This window comes from Theobroma cacao, chromosome 9 (genome assembly GCF_053813885.1).
Source record: "Theobroma cacao isolate CCN51 chromosome 9, ASM5381388v1, whole genome shotgun sequence".
NCBI classification, from domain to species: Eukaryota; Viridiplantae; Streptophyta; class Magnoliopsida; order Malvales; family Malvaceae; genus Theobroma; species Theobroma cacao.
In genome coordinates, this window is record NC_142647.1 from 17,898,579 (window position 1) to 17,916,807 (window position 18,229).

At 33.7% G+C, this 18,229-nt stretch overlaps 2 long non-coding RNA genes across 2 annotated transcripts in view; one reads left to right on the top strand and one right to left on the bottom strand.

The window, feature by feature from the left end:
• The window catches only part of LOC148760803 (uncharacterized), a 94,222-nt gene that overhangs the window by 22,157 nt on the left and 53,836 nt on the right, over positions 1 to 18,229 (top strand). The gene's annotated exons all lie outside the window — the stretch shown is intronic.
• Positions 13,230 to 17,172, bottom strand: LOC148760804 (uncharacterized). The gene is made up of 3 exons (XR_016028319.1): positions 17,116 to 17,172; positions 15,949 to 16,000; positions 13,230 to 13,304 (listed from the first exon to the last, which is right to left on the bottom strand). It is a non-coding gene; the product is annotated as an uncharacterized LOC148760804 (long non-coding RNA).

Consider the following 18,229-nt stretch of genomic DNA (forward strand, 5'->3'; position numbering starts at 1 on the left):
TTGTTGGTTAAAGGTTTGAAACATAATTTATTGAGCTTTAGTCAATTGTGTGATAAAGTATTTAAGGTATGTTTTGACTCAACCAAATGTGAAGTGATAGACATAAGCACTAATAAAGTCTCATTTATAGGAAGAAGATTAAAGAATATGTATGTTGTATTTCTTGAGGATCTTGAAATGGATTGTGAAATATGTCTTGTGGCAAATGCTGAAAATGATAGTTGGTTATGGCATAGGAGATTGGGACATGTAAGCATGCATACCATGTCAAAGTTGATTAGAAAAAATTTAGTTGTTGGACTACCGGATCTTAAGTTTGAAAATGATAAGATATGTGATGCTTGCCATCTAGGAAAACAAGTTAGAACATCCTTTAAGACCAAGAAAGTTGTCTCCATATCTAGACCTCTTGAATTGATGCACATTGATCTATTTGGTCCAATAAGTACAACTAGTCTAGAAGGAAAATCTTATGGCTTTGTAATAGTTGATGACTACTCTAGGTACACTTGGGTATATTTCCTTGCTCATAAAAATGATGCTCTACCAGCATTCATAAGTCATTGTAGGAAGGTTGAAAATGAAAAAGGACTAGCTATAATTAGTATTAGGAGTGATTATGGAGGTGAGTTTGAAGGAGATGAATTTGAGAATTTTTGTAATGAAAAGAGGTTGGATCATAATTTTCTGCACCTAGAACTCCCCAACAAAATGGAGTTGTAGAGAGGAAAAACAAAACATTGAAAGAAATGGCTCGAACTATGCTATGTGAGAATAATTTACCTAAATACTTTTGGGCAGAAGCTGTTAATACAGCAGCTTATATCCTTAATAGAGTGTCTATAAGAGCCATGATATCAAAGACTTCATATGAGCTGTACTGTCACAACCCAATTTCCCGGGCCATGATCGGCGCATGAGCTCAATGAGCATAGCTCACTAAGCCTAAGAAGCCTATCCATTTACCTTTGCTTAACAAATTTATCATATCATGCATACACACACACACCTTTTCCCGGGTGTGAACATAGCCAAAACACAATGGCATTATCGATAATAATATACATGCACTATACCAGTCATGTATTTAGCAATTTACATTGCATACACATATTCACATCGTTAGATTGTTTTCACAATACAAAAGGACCCATGACTTCTAGCGGAGACATTTACAATAAAAGGGATTACTATCGAATGCCAGACACGTACCCAGAAGATGCACTACGGGGACTCCTCGATCTAGGGTCCAACAATCACCTGATCTGAAAACATGAATTTTTTTTATAAAACGTGAGTACAATACTCAGTGAGTGAACAAGAAGGGAACAAGCAATCTCAACCAGGAAATTTGACAATCATGATGCACCGGTTGAAAATAAAGCCATTTTCATGTAACTACTATTCCAAACCCTTTTTCCCTTACCTAAAAATTTATTACGCATTCAAGGATTAAACATCCTTGAATTTACACCGATCCTTCTAGCAAAGTAGTAAAACTGACGGTTATTTACAAATCGTCACACAATAAGGGTTTCACAACCCGTACGATTCATATATGCATATGTATCACGTACAATTTCATTCACCAATTGTTCTATCAAGCAAGATAGCAAAATTAACGGTTTATCACAAACTGTCACAAACAAGGGTTTCACATACCACACAATCAAATATATATACACAAAGATATGAGCAATTATATACACCGCCAAGTCTTCACTATTCTTGGTGGTACAAAGAAATAACTATTGGAGTACTCGGTAAGGGGTATCACTCAATATCCCTCTTTGCACACCTCTGAATTTCTAGGAAATTGTGGGCGTTACGTATCGCCGTCCCCACAACCTTTAATATTAAACCGGCATTGCACTTCCCACTTCGCACATGCACGGTCGTAATTATCACATCCTTTGTCATTCAACTAGCATTGCACTTCCCACTCCGCACATGCACAGTCGTAATTATCACATCCTTTGTCATTCAACTAGCATTGCACTTCCCACTCCGCACATGCACGGTTGCATCAATTTCACCATAATTTATTAATAATGCATATCAGCATAATACAAGGGTACACAGATTCAGTACACTTAATTTCACACAATTTCTCAATAATACATGTAGGCATAATACAGATATACACAGATGCATCACAATCATATTTAACATCACAGAAATATTTTCACTAAAGGCTTGTTCCCGAGATTCATTTTTAAATGGGAATTAGATATAATCATTCACGAATTTCATTTCAACTTAATTAGAATTCCCAAATAAATTTTGAAATGCAAATTCACTCACAGGTGTCGAAAATTCAGATTCCGGGTGCACTCGGACTAATAGTCCTCAAGCGTAATTCCTTTACCTTTTTCAGATGTCTCACTACCTTGTCAAATAACAAAGTCGAGGAATTTACTATATTGTCCCTAAATTGATATAAACTAATTTAAATTACTAATGCTTGATATGTAAATGCAAAAATACGTCTAATTACCGCTTAATCACGGTTTTGATTAAATTCGACCGATCACCGATTAATTGGCGATTGTGTCCAAATCACCTCCAAATTAATCCATTTCTCCTCTAATACCTTAATTTACTGCATACCATTTAAATAAAGCCAAATTCAGCATTAGAACCCTCACAGTTCCTCATAGAAAAATTCGGTCATCTGGTGCACTAACACCGAAATTTTTTCTACATAACCGTTTCACCTTAATTCATCATTTTTCAAGCCATTTTCCTTGAAATAAAAACAATCCCCCATTGATATTCAGCCCTCATGGTTCGACCAGCAAGGAACCCTAGAGAAATTGAATATTTCTTTTGTGTTTTTGTTCATAACCATGCTTAACTATCCCTAAACACTAACATAATCTAAAATCAAATTATTCCAACAACAATTCCTCTTCCATACCCATTTTTCAGAATTGAATTCATCATGATAACTCAATATTCAACCATGGAAATCAAGAACAAAAGCATGGGTAAGCTAGGTATCAAGGAGAATTAAAGAAATTCTAACTTACCTAGCTTGTTCCCTTGATTTCTTCACTTTTTCTTTGAATTTTCACCTAGGTTTTCTTATTTTTCCCTTTGTTCTTCCTTTGTTCTTGTTGCTGGTTGCCTAGGCAGAATATGGTGAGAGAATTGGGGATTTAATGGGCTAATTTCTATAAAAAATAATAAAATAATCAAGCATGCCAAGTGTCACATGCTTATTGGCCCAATCTTTTAACTTTTTGACTTTTTCTTCTTAATTTTCCACCACAAATATTCTGGTACTTATCCAATCCAACCACAATTAAAATCCCTTGGTCTTGACAAGTGATAGGGTGAAAAATTTACTGATTTGCCCTTGGGGTGAAAAAATTTCAATTTTGTCCCTATACTCCCAAATGTACCGAAATCACATTATTTCTACTTTTCAACCTCAAATAACACTAATATTGATCAATATTAACCAAATGGGGTAAAAATCGTTTTATAAAAATTTTCGTTTAGTCTTCTAGTGGCAAAATTACCATTTTACCCTTATGCTCCAAAAATATCGAGAATCACAATTTTTCACTGCTAAACATCATTTTATACTCCAATAATCATAATTATATCTCATATAATTATTCTTGGTCAAATGTGATCAAATCTTGGCTAAAATTCTCCATTTTATCATCAAATGGTAAAATGACCGTTTTGTCCCTAATCGGTCAATTTTTCTGATGGACTCCAAACTGGACCTTGAACTCTGAATCACTATTCTAAGTCATTCTGTGGGTTTTAAAATTTTCAAATTCCTCTTAAAATTTCTATTTGAACTAGTTAAAATCTCTATTTAACTTAGTTGTACCACTCGATATAATACCGTCTTTTAATTAAGCTTGACAAGGTCTCACATGTACAAAGGTAGAAAACCAAATATCTCTCACCTTAGGAGCTTTTGCTGCAAATGCTTTATGTTGAATAATGGAAAACAGCCTTTGGGAATGTTTGATACAAAGAGTGATGAAGTTATATTTTTAGGATATGCATTAAACTCAAAAGCCTATAGAGTCTTCAACAAAAGATCTTTAATGGTTGAAGAATCTATCCATGTAGTTTTTTATGAATCCAATACCTTGCAAAAGGAAATTTCTGATGATGAACATGATATGGATGATCTTTGAAAAATAAATGGAAGAGATGAGTTTAAATAATAAGAAAAATAGTGAAGAAAATGCCTTTGGTAGAGAAACAGAACCTCCACCCACAGAAACTCTACAAAGAACTGAAAATCAGAATAATGACCTTCCAAAGAGTTGGAGATATGCAAAAGACCACCCACAAGAACTAATCATAAGTGATATTTCACAAGGTGTTAAAACTAGGAGAATAACAAGAGAGACTTGTGAGTTGTCAACTTTCATATCTCAAATTGAGCCTAAAACATTTGAGGAAGCAGAAAAAGAGGAAAGTTGGATATTGGCCATGCAAGAGGAACTTAATCAATTTTAAAAAAACCATGTATGGTTATTAGTTTCTAAGCCTATAAACCACTCTATTGTTGGAACAAAATGGGTGTTTAGAAATAAGGTAGATGAGCGAGGGAATGTAGTTAGAAATAAAGCTAGGTTGGTAGCCCAAGGATATAACCAAGAAGAAGGAATAAACTATGATGAAACCTTTGCACCAATTGCTAGGATATAAGCTATAAGATTACTACTTGCATTTGCTTGCTTTATGAATTTTAAGTTATTTCAAATGGATGTAAATAGTGCATTCTTAAATGGTTTCATCCAAGAAAAAGTTTATGTTGAGCAACCCCCCGATTTTAAGGACTTTGAAAAACCAGATCATGTTTTCAAACTTCACAAAGCCTTGTATGGATTGAAACAAGCTCCTAGAGCTTGGTACGAGAGGCTTTCAAAATTTTTGGTTGAAAAAGGCTATGTTAGAGGTAGTATTGATACAACATTATTTATCAAAAGATATTTAAATGATTTAATTGCTGTTCAAATTTATGTGGATGACATTGTGTTTGGTGCAACTAATGAGGCTTTATGTAAGAACTTTGCTAAAGAGGTGCAGGGGGAATTTGAGATGAGCATGATGGGTGAGCTGAAGTACTGTCTTAGTCTTCAAATCAAACAAAGTGAAAAAGGAATCTTCTTCAATCAAGAAAGATATATTCAAGACATGCTGAAAAGATTTGATATGCTGAAGCTAAAATCAATCTGCACACCAAAGAGTCCATCCAGCAGACTTGATGTAGATGAAAAAGAAAAAGATGTTGATCAAAATCTTTATAGAGGTATGATCGGATCACTACTTTATTTAATAGCCAGTAGGCCTGATATCTAATTCAGTGTGTGTTTGTGTGCTCGTTTTCAATCTCAACCCAAAGAATCACACATGACTGCCGTTAAAAGAATTTTTAGATACCTCATAGACACACAAACTTTAGGCATATGGTACCTTAGAAAATCATCCTTTAGCTTAGTTGGATATTCGGATGCTGATTTTGCTGACAGCAAAACAAATAGAAAGAGCACTAGTGGAACCTGCCAGTTTCTAGGTAGTATGCTTGTGTCATGGTCAACCAAAAAGCAGAATTCAATATCTCTCTCTACAGCTGAAGTCGAATATGTATCTCTAGGTAGCTGCTGTGCTCAAATATTGTGGATTAAACAACTAAAAGATTATGGAATTTCAATGCATAACACACCAATCTATTGTGACAATACAAGTGCAATCAACATTTCAAAAAATCATGTATAGCATTCCAAGACTAAGTAGGCCTGATATCCAATTCAGTGTGTGTTTGTGTGCTCGTTTGCAATCTCACCCCAAAGAATCACACATGACTGCTGTTAAAAGAATTTTTTGATACCTCATAGACACACAAACTTTAAGCATATGGTACCTTAAAGAATCATCCTTTAGCTTAGTTGGATATTCAGATGCTGATTTTGCTGACAACAAAACAAATAGAAAGAGCACTAGTGGAACCTACCAGTTTCTAGGTAGTATGCTTGTGTCATGATCAAACAAAAAGTAGAACTCAATAGCTCTCTCTACGGTTGAAGCCGAATATGTATCTCTAGGTAGTTGTTGTGCTCAAATATTGTGGATTAAACAACATCTAAAAGATTATGGAATTTCAATGCATAACATACCAATATATTGTGACAATACGAGTGCAATCAACATTTCAAAAAATCCTGTACAGCATTCCAAGACTAAGCAGGCCTGATATCCAATTCAGTGTGTGTTTGTGTGCTCATTTTCAATCTCAACCCAAAGAATCACAAATGACTGTTATTAAAAGAATTTTTAGATACCTCATAAACACACAAACTTTAGGCATATGGTACCCTAGAGAATCATCCTTTAGCTTAGTTGGATATTCGGATGCTGATTTTGTTGATAGCAAAACAAATAGAAAGAGCACTAGTGGAACTTGCTAGGTTTTAGGTAGTATGCTTGTGTCATGGTCAAGCAAAAAGCAGAATTCAGTAGTTCTCTCTATAGTTGAAGCTGAATATGTATCTCTAGGTAGCTGTTATGCTCAAATATTGTGGATTAAACAACAACTAAAAGATTATGGAATTTCAATGCATAACATACCAATATATTGTGACAATACAAGTGCAATCAACATTTCAAAAAATCTTGTATAGCATTCTAAGACTAAGCATATTGAGATTAGGCACCACTTTGTTAGAGATCATGTAGTTAAAGGTGACATTAAAATTGAGTTTCTAAATATTGTACATCAATTAGCTGACATCTTCACAAAACCCTTCAATGAGGATAGATTCTGTGAGATTAGAAGAAATTTAGGAATGGTTAGTATGTAGGAGCTTTAAGAAAAATTTTGAAATTTTTCTCAAAAGACAGTAGGCACTTAGTCGACTAAGAGAGACACTTAGTCAACTAAGAGCATTCTGTCACTTTAAATAATAAGACTTAGTGAGTTAGAGAGAAAAAGAATAAAATAGTGAACAGGAGCAATATACCGAGTGAAGAGAATGGGTAGAAAATACTGCCTAGATAAAAAAATAAAATAGGAGGCAAAGTTTGAATTTTGAACAAGAGAAAAACTGACAGTATTTAAAGGGGAGACAAACGGTTTTTGGGAAAATCAAACTGTCCATTAACTCATTTCCCCTACATTTTCTCTCCTCTAAAACTGACCCACCTAAAACTGAAACCCTCTCCTCTCAAATTCTCAAAACCTTCAGTTAGAAAATCCCTTAAATCAAATGGTAAAATCAGGGCAATCTGAAAAAACCCTGAAAAAGAAAAAGGGAAAGAGGCCATTGGAGGAAAGCTCACAAACCGGAATGCAGAAGAAGAAGAAAAGGATTTTAGATGCATCTGGAATCAAAATATCTGGAAAAACGCTGATCATGAAGGGTCATAAGATAGAGAAGAAGAAAGAGACGAAAAAATAATCTAAGAAAGGTAACTCTTCATCCTCCAAGTTTGGGAATAAGGCCCATGAGGATAAATACAAGAAAATAGAAAATTTCCCAATTTCCTGTGGTAAATTCATAGACTGGGATAGTTTCAATGAAACCCCAAAAATTCAGACAAGTTTATCTGATTATTTTGAGGAATTAAAACTGAAGAAGTATAGTACCTTTAAGAATCGATCTTACAATGCCTATTTGGTTAAAGAGTTTTATGCAAGTATTGCATTAGGAAAGGAGGAACTTGAAGATTCTGATGATTATATTGATCATGGTCTAAATGTGTTTATGAATGGTAAGGAATTTGTGTAACGGCAGCTGATCTAGGGAGTTTACTTAAAATCGAATGTGAGGAAGATGAGTTTGAATTCCCTGAAAATTATGACTCATCCTCCCTGTGGGAAATAATTACAGTGAAGAAAGAAAAAATACTCCTCAAAAAGTAATACCGGTCTGATTACCATTCCTCAAATTAGGATTTTGCATTACTTTATAGCAGCAAACATATATGGTAGAAGTGGCAGTTTTAACTACATTAGCCTTCAAGACTTATGGCTAATAGAACATGCATTCAATGGTACTCCCCTGAATCGAGGTCGATTTATGGTTGAAAGGATGAGAAAAGCTTGTACAGGGGACAAGATAAATCTACCATATGGAAATATCGTTACTTCACTGGTACAAAAGAAAGGTATTTGGGCTAAACGGTATGAAATGGACCTGGTAAAGAGTAGAGACCAGGTTATCTACCTAGGTAGTCTGCCAAAGATGGGTTACAAGATAAATGGAGAGAAATTTACTAAAACACCTAAGGTCTCTGCAATACCAGTACAGACAAAGACAACACCCTCACCATTTTTCAGTGAAATGATTTTCAATCTGTTGATGAGAATGGATGGGAAGCTTACAGAGCAATCTTCAAAAATGGTGAAAATGGAAGAAAGACTTACTAAGCTTGAAAATATGATGAAAGAAAAAGGTAAATCTACTGCTGAGCTTGCAGTTGAGGACACCTCAGCAACTCTAAGCCCAGCATCAGCAGGGCAAGCTACTGAAGGCCTTGCCTTCCAAGCTGAGAGTTCTACAGGCCCTATTCCTCAAGATAAAGATGTTAACCCAATGGTTGACCTTGAAGTTGAGGTTGAGAAGGAAAAAGGATCAAGAAAGGGGATTGAAGTTTTTGGATCTCTTGATGGTAACTCTCCACCTATTCAAGAACCACACCTAGAACAGTCTTCACCTCCCAAGTTTGAAGAAGTATCGATCATAGATCTTTTCCAACAGATAGTTAGAGAAGAGCTAACTGAAAAAGAAGCAGTTAAAGCCATAAACACAACAAGCCACATCTGCACCAGCTCATACTACAGAAGGGCAATCTGGGAAAAGAAAAGAAAAAATCACTACTACTCCACAAACCAGATCCCAACCACCAGGAAAAGGGATAAAAACCATGGCCACCAAAACAAAATTTCCAAAAAGAAGAAGATCCTCACGGCTAGCTGACAAACTTAAACCAGCAAACATTTCCTCTCTTTAGAATCCACTAGAAGTTTTTGACAAATCCTCACCTGAACCCTCCCCACCTAAATCACCACTTGCAACCTCTCCTCAACCCTTTGCTGTTGACCTTGGAACTCCTGAATCAACCCCCTATGCCTCTTCAGAAGAATAAGGACCTCTTGGTTTGATGATGCCAAAAAGGGGGAGAAATGGAAAGCTAAGAGAAGTGGAAAGCTAAAGGAAAAGGAAAATAAATTAAAAAAAATTGTTATGGTAGAGTTACCAGAAATCTAAGAGAAATTTAGGGTGTTGAATCTGACTAGGTTGTCTATGGTAGATGGTCTACGGTAGTTTGTTAGAAATTGAATACTAATCATTGTGCTGAGACACTACTTATTTATTTTGTTCCTCTGCTGATGATTGATGCTAAAAGTGTATTGAGAACTTATTCTGATAATATACTAAAAACTTATTCTCATGATATTTTGGTTGGATTGTGAATGAATGCAATGTTGAAAAGTTGAATTTGCCATTGAGTTTCTGCTGATGCTTTGGTGCTGATATTGAGCTGTTATGATGATAATTAATTGTTGATGTGATATTGTGAGTGAAATTTGGATGAAAATAAATATGAATGCTAGTATTTTTGATTGGATGGTTTATGGCATTTAGCTTTGGAATGAATTAAGTCTGGAAACAATATGACAAACAACAAGCTGAAGTAGTAATAATGTTCTGTTATCTTGTCACTTACTGCTTATTTTTCCATAAGCTTGTATAAATATATTCTGTCAAAAATTTGAACCCTTATTTATCATTTTCTGTGTGACAAGAATAGAAACATGCAGAAATGAATAATAAAACTATGCACACAGTAAGGGGGAGCACACACTTAGGGGGAGGAAAACCTCCATTTTGTGCGAAACTGAAAAGAATAAAAGGACACTGAGCTGTTAACTAAGGAATGTTTTGTCATCATCAAAAAATGGGGAGATTGTTAGCTCCATTAGTTTTTTATGATAATAAAACATTCCCATTCATTTGTGTCTAATATCTCTACTTGAGTGTGCAAGACAAAAATTATATGCAAATAATTAATAAATCATTCAAATGCACATATCAAAGAGCAAAGGAATAAGGAAGTCACAATTGATCAACAAGACAGAAGCCCCTTAGTTGATTAATGAGGAATTAGTCAGCTAAAATTCAAATCAGAAGTTGGTTGGTTAAAGAGTATTGAGAGACAGAACCAACTTAGTCAACCAAGAAGTAAGTTAGTCGACTAAGTGCACACTACCAGAAACTGGGATCAAAAGACAGAGACGACTTAGTCGACTAAGATATCAGTTAGTCGACTAAGAGCATTTTACCAAAAAATTTGAATTGTACACAAAAAGACAAATTAACTGCCAAAACTGTAACAAAACTGTTTCCAACGGTCAAAAACTGTCTAACTCACTTCAGAATTGATTTTCCCAGTATAAAATAGAGTTCTAACAGCTAGAAATGAAATGAAGGCTTCCAAGAACAAAAAGACCTCAAAATAGCAAAAATTCTTTGCAATACTCTTTGCACTTCACTCCAATCTTTGTATTTGAGATAGGCACTTCACTTGGTACCATTCAGATCAAGCTAGTGATCATAGGTACACTTTTATTTCTTTTCTTCTTAAATGCTTAAAGTGAGCGAGTCACTTTAAGGGGTTTATTCAAGCTTGGGTTAGCTTGATTGATGTATAGGTTTTAACTTAGCCTAGAAAAGTTAGTTGTTAGGTTTTGGTTGATCCCGTGAAAAACCATTGTTGTAGGTTCTGGTTGAGCCTTTGAAAAACCACTTTGGGTTTTGGTTGAGCTTGTGAAAAACCATTGTGAAAAGTTGTGGTTAAGCCTTTGAAAAACCACTTTGGGTTTTAGTTGATCCCGGTAAAAACCATTGTGAAAGGTTTTGGCTAAGCTTGATAAAAGCCATTTTAAAGCTTGGTGAAAGTTTGTGAATTTCACCGGTTCATAATGGATTAGTTTGAAAAATCCTTGGTTGAATAATCAAGGTAATGGATGTAGGTCTTGGACTGAACCACTATAAAATGTTGCGCATTGTCTCCTCTATTTTTAATCTTTCATTCATTTGTTAATTTTCCTTTTATCTTGAATCTATCCCTAACTAGAAGATAACTTTATTAAGAGCCAAAAAGTGTTATTCACCCCCCTTCTAACACATTTATTTGGGTACAACAATCCTATATCTATTTCCTAGTGTTATCTTATCTTATCTAAAATAAAAAATTAAGACAATAGATATAATGTAAAATTTTTATATCTTATATGATTATCTAGTCTTTATATATATATGCTAAATAAATCATAAGTGGGAAGGAAATAGATATAAGATACCAAATCAAATTAAAATAGTTAAAAAGATAATTAAAGTTACTCTAAGAAAAATTAAACATAAATTAAGAAAAAATTTTATATGTTGCTTCCAAAAGGTTAGAGTGTTTATTAAACAAAACAATGATATGTTATTAAATTTGCATCATAGTTCAAGTAATATAAATTAATTTTACATTTATTAAAAATTTTATATATTAGGTTTGCATTATAGTTCAAATAATATAAATTAAGGTAAAACACACAGAGCTTCTCAACTTTTAATCATAATTCTACGTAGGTTCATTAGTTTTCAAAATGAACACCCAACCTCAAACATGTAAACGATGTTAACACTTAAACGTTAAATGTCTAAAATGTCTTTCATCATATTTTACTTTTTTCATCATATTATATCATTGCTTACCTTGAACGGTCACCAGATCGGTGCTCCCTTGGAGCACCACGAAGGAGCAGTAGATCTCGATGCTCCCTAGGAAACACCACAATGGGTGCTCCCCAACGAACACCAGATTAGTGCCCCCTAGGGAGCACCCATCTAGACAAGAATGGTTGATCGGCGGAGGTAAAGTGTTTTTTTTAAAATTATAATTTTGTAATTTTTAAAATTGATGAAGGGTAAAATTATCCTTTCATTATTGACATGTCATGACCCGGAACTCCTATCGAGCCCGTGACAACCGCCGCAAAGCCTCGACAGACATTCTTCCCTCGAATGCCTTTCGAGGCATCGCAAGGCTTTTGTACTAGTTTTTCCATTCCTCTCTCTTTTTTCTTTTTTTTTCTTTTTTTAAAATAATAAAATAAAATAAAAATATTAATTAAAATAATCTATTTTAATGTAAAACAATATATATATATTTGAAATATCAAAAATTAATTTTCTGCACATAAAAACAAAATAAATTTATACATACTGTAATATAGAAAATTGGAGTATGCAATTTAAATTACAATGACACGTGAGCCCCCAAATAACTGAGAAGGTTTAAGTCTATAACCTTGCTTTTTAGGATGCAACTCTGAAATTTACTTCTCGATGCAATTGACAGTCTACTGCCTATTTTGAGCCTGAAAAATGTATAGAAAGAAGGGGTGAGATTATAAAATCTCAATGAGTAGACAAACATCATCAAAATAATCTAAAGCCGAGTAATAGGAGACAATTAAAACAATTCATCCCAACCCATATAAATAATTAGATTTCATCCAATTACTCAACATGGCTTATGTACTTTTCAAAAACTTAGCCCTTGCCAAAAATCCATTCTCGGAGATACCCCGTGAAGGCATCTTATCGAGACTGCCAAGGCTATTTATTGTCACACACACAAACACATTTCACCTCTGACAACACAGCCGTTCCTCGGCGTTGGCTGAGTCCTAATTTCACGTGGTGGCTAGCGTGAAGTGTACTCAAATCCTACCTCGGGAGTTATCCTACGCGCCTCTCCAATCGAGGTAAGCTCAATAATTTGGAACCGTGCCCCTCTAATTAGGCTGGCCCACGGAACCCCTGTCACTGCAGTGCCCACTTTATAATCCACCAACTAATAAAATCATAATAGTATGACATGGTTCACTTAACACATTCAAGACAAATCAAAGCAGTTCACATATTCTTTAAATCATAAAATAACTAGTCATACCGACATTTATCATAAGCCATTTAATGTAAAATCATGGATAAACAACACAATCATAGTATAGGTCTCTAATTACTCTATTTTGAAATCATTATTAAATTTTCAAAAATTTTATAAAATTATTTTATAAAATCTCATTTTCCCATAAAACACAATAATTTTCCAATTAAACGATTTTTCCATAAAATCACACAATTAAATAAATCTACTCTAGATAATTAAGACGATAGTAAGTTTACTCACTGTACTAGAAGTAGATATACTCCTATTCTCAGTCCTCGAGTGTAGTCTTTTACCCGTATCAGATAGCTCACCACCTATCCACAATACATGACACAAAAAATTCAATAATTTGTGTCAAATCAATATATATTATTTCAAGCTCTTATCCATACGTATGCACTAAATAGGGTGTGAAATGTTTGGACAATCGCTTAATCACAATGTCCGACCTAACTCGCCTATACACGGTGTAAATTTATAAAATCTCCAATTCAACTCTAATTCCATCCATTTCAATTTCAATTATCCAATTATATCCACAATACCTCAATGACTGTGAATGTGGTCCAATTTATCAGTTCGGACCACAAATTACGCTTTTACCCCTAGTGGGTAAAAATTTCAAATTTTTTTACACCAAAAATTCCCATTTAATTTCCAACATCATAATTCATCATTTTTCCATCTAATTCTCTTAAAATAAAGTCAACCTCATCCTCACACACCATTGGCTAGATTCGGCCTAGAGAAATTTATGGAGAAAATGAATATTTTTCTTGTTGTTTTACTCATAAACATGCTAAACTAACCCTAAACACTAACATAATTCAGAATCAAATTAATCTAACAACTTTCTCTCTCTAAACCCATATGATCAGATTTGAATCCATTATCAAAACACATAATTTAACCATGGAAAATAAGGAGAAATGCATGGAAATGATAAATCTTAAGCTAAGCTTGAAAAATCATACCCTTAAACACTTGATTCCTTGAAAAATATCATTTTTTCTTTCAATTTTCTCACTCTAGGGTTTGTTCTTATTTCTCTCTCTCTCCTGCTGGTTTTGGCTGACCATCCCAATGAAGAATTCTGGAATTTTCAAGCCTTTTAATAGGCTTAATAAAATATTATTATTTTATTTACCTTTTAAATATTTTATTATTTTATTTTTTTCTAGCCATCTTTTTGACTTTTGTTTTCTACCAGTCAATCCTCTTCACTTATCCATGTCTTCCATGAAATTTCTAGACTTTTCCAAAGTTTTGGAGGAGTAAATTTTTAAAAATTACACTTTTGCCCTCGTAAAGTGAAAAAATACATTTTTGCCCTAAAAACTGAAAAATTGCCTATAGACATATTTTTCATCCCTTATACTCATACCATTCTCCAATTTGTCAAATGTGATCTAAATTCTCTCAACATCTCAAATTTTGTCCGTAAGTGGAAAAATTACGATTTTGCCCCTAGATAGTGAAAATTTCAGTTTGACTCTGAATTGATCCTCGAACTCCAAATTACCATTTTGAGTCATCCCTAAACTGTGAAACTCTTAATTTCACCTTAAAATTCCTATTTGAACTAGTTCGAGGCTTAATCGACTCAATGATACCATTAGGGGCAATATCATTTTTTAACGATTTCTCGAACTTCCTAAATATACAAACATTCTATCGAGCATGTGAATGACATTATAATTATTTTACAAAGTAAGGTTTGACAGACATGTCATCAAATTAATGGAGCTAATTAACAGTTAGACTTATGTGTCCAACAGAGATATTCTTTCGGAATAGAGTGTTTCTTTTGAAAACTAATGGATCCACGTGGCATTATGACTAAAAGTTGAGGGGCTATGTATATTTTACCTTATAAATTATTTTTACATTTGTTAGTTTACAAGTTCAATACTATAAAAATTTTATATATTTAAGTTTGCATAATAGTTCAAGTAATATAAATTTATTTTACATTTATTAGTTTACAAGTTCAACTAGTATAAAAATTTTATATATTTAAGTTTACATCATAGTTCAAATAATATAAATTTATTTTACATTTGTTAGCTTACAAGTTCAACTAATATAAAAATTTTATATATTAAGTTTGCATCATAGTTTAAGTAATATAAATTAATTTTACATTTGTTAGTTTTCAAGTTCAACTACTGTAATGATTTTATATATTTAAGTTTGCATCATAGTTTAACTAATATAAATTTATTTTACATTTATTAGGTTACAAGTTCAACTAATATAAAAATTTTATATATTTAAGTTTGCATCATCGTTCAAGTAATATAAATTTATTTTACATTTGTTAGTTTATAAGTTCAACTACCATAAAAATTTTATATATTTAAGTTTGCATCGTAGTTCAAGTAATATAAATTAATTTTACATTTATCAGTTTACAAGTTCAACTAATACAAAGGTCACAATGCAAGGCATGGGAAATTATCTTTACTGCAGTCAATGAGCCATAACTTTCTTTCTTTTCACAGCAACACAAACAGTTCGAGGCTACCTCTCCAGTGTAAGCATCTTGAGTGTTATTATCCTTAAATAGTCTTAAGTGATTTCATGGTTAAAAAACCTGAATTATCTTAATGAGATTAAGAGTAATTTTGTGACGGCCCAATTTCTCGGGCCATGACCGGTGCATGAGCTCAATGAGCATAGCTCACTAAGCCCAAGCAAGCCTATCCATTTACCTTTGCTTAACAAATTTATCATATCATGCATACACACACATCTTTTCCTGGGTGTGAACATAGCCAAAACACAATGGCATTATCGATAATAATATACATGCACTATACCAGTCATGTATTTAGCAATTTACATTGCATACACATATTCACATCGTTAGACTGTATTCACAATACAAAAGGACCCATGACTTCCAGCGGAGACATTTACAATAAAAGGGATTACTATCGAATGCCAGACACATACCTAGGAGATGCACTACGGGACTCCTTGATCTAGGGTCCAACAGTCACCTGATCTGAAAACATGAATTTTTTTATAAAATGTGAGTACAATACTCAGTGAGTGAACAAGAAGGGAACAAACATACCATAAGAAATGTTTATCGAAATCATGATGCATTCATTTTCTCAAAACCATGCAATTGTTTTAGCTCCTTTAAACCCCTCATGTAAACCCCACATGAATAAATCACTTTACAAAAATCCATGCTCAACTATGGTACCAAAGAAATGGGAAATATGGCAAAAACCCACAAGTTAGCAAAATGGACAGAAAGTTTCTCGCTGTAGCGAAAACCAATTCTGGTGAAGGCCCTCAAACCTGAGAGTTTCTCGTTGCAGCGAAACAGAGCAACAAGAGAAAAGTTTCCCTTCACTCAACAAAAAGGCCACCCTACTAAACCAACAAAATCAACATAAAACTCATGAAAATTCCCAAAGTGCAAAGTATCAAATTTCACATATATGTCAACCATATATCACATTCATGAGCTTTCATTTCATAAGTCTAGATATGCATAATTAGATAGACAAACATCAATATCATCATAATCACACCAGGCTCAAGTACATTGTCACGACCCGGAACCTGCCTCAGGCCCATGACAATCGCCGCGACGTCCCGATTGACACTCATTATTCGGAATGCCAACCAGAACCCCGCAAGGCTTACATATCAGTTTCTTTCCTTTCCTGTGAGCAATCATTGTTAAATATTGAGTTTTTAGAGAATATATACTATTTTAGATCAAAAACAATCAAAATAAAATTTTCGCCACATAAGGGTATTTTGATCATTTTTTTCTCAAAAATTTCGAAACTGGCTAAAACGTAATATACAAGTACAAAACACATAATTCATATTCAAAATGAGTTTAAAAGTCTAAAATCTTCATTTAAAACGAAATTACGGTTATTTGAATAGAATAAGAAAATAAAAGAAATATTAAGGAAAATATTCTATTTTCTTATAAAACAATATTTATAGAGTTATACGTGAATAATTTTTTTATAGCGTAAAAGCTAAATAAATTTATACATACTGAAATACAGTAAGCCAAAATATTTAATTTAATTTATAATAACAAGAGGGCCCCCGAATAAACAAAAGTAAAGAGGACTGTGAACCTACGGTTTGGAAAATGCAGATCCAATGGTAGTCCTCGATGAGATCAGCTATCTACAGTCTATACTGAACCTGAAATGGGTGGAAAGGAGGGTGGTGAGATTATAAAATCCCAATGAGTAAACAGGCATTATCATAAATATCTAAAGGCGAGTAAAATGGAGGCAAGTTTAAACAACAAATTTCAACCCATTTCATAATGTTTTCAATTTGTTTCTTAAACCATAGAATATTTGTAATTTACCAAAACAGTTGTTAAGGCTTATGTCTTTTATTAAAACAAGGCTCAAGCCAAAACTAATCCTCGGGGATACCTTGGCCGAGGCATCTAACCGAGTCCGCCAAGGGTGTTAAAATATTCACACGTGAAACACATTTTTATTTTTAAAACCAGCCGTTCCTTGGCGTTGGCCGAGTTACACATTCACGTGGGGGTTCGACGTGAAGTGAGCTCTAATACTACCCCGGGAGTTACCCTCCTCGCCTCTACAACCTGAGTAACTATATAACTGGGTTTACCATGCCCCTCTAGTAGGCAGTCCACGGAAACCCGTCACTACAGTGACTAACCCCCCAATTTTAATAAAATTTCGACAGTATAACGTGGCTTTTATTTATTTATCCAGCCTGCATAGTAAAAAGTACTTACATAAATTTCCCAATTCACTCACAAAATATAGCCACATATACTCATTTCTCATAAGCCATTCCTAGGAAAATATATATTTTTCAAGTCAATTTGCAGCCTCCAATTACTCAATTTCATAATCAATACAATATATTTTTATTTCTCACATTTATTCCTAAAACGTCAAAAATCCCGTTTTAATCTCGTTCTCATTTCATAAAATACATAAAGGGCATTTAAAAATAAACTCTAGATAATTTACAATAATAATAAGTTTACTCACCGTTTGTACAAACAAAAAGCTTTCTAAGCTCCCCGATCACTACTCGTCGGGTACGACTTCTTTACCTTTTTCGGAAGGCTCTTCTCCTAGACACATTACAAAAATTTACACAATTCATCACATTGATGCTAAATCACTATATAATTAACTTAAATCCTATACTAATGCATGGTATGAAATGCAATAGCCTAAAACGGCTTAAACGCGGT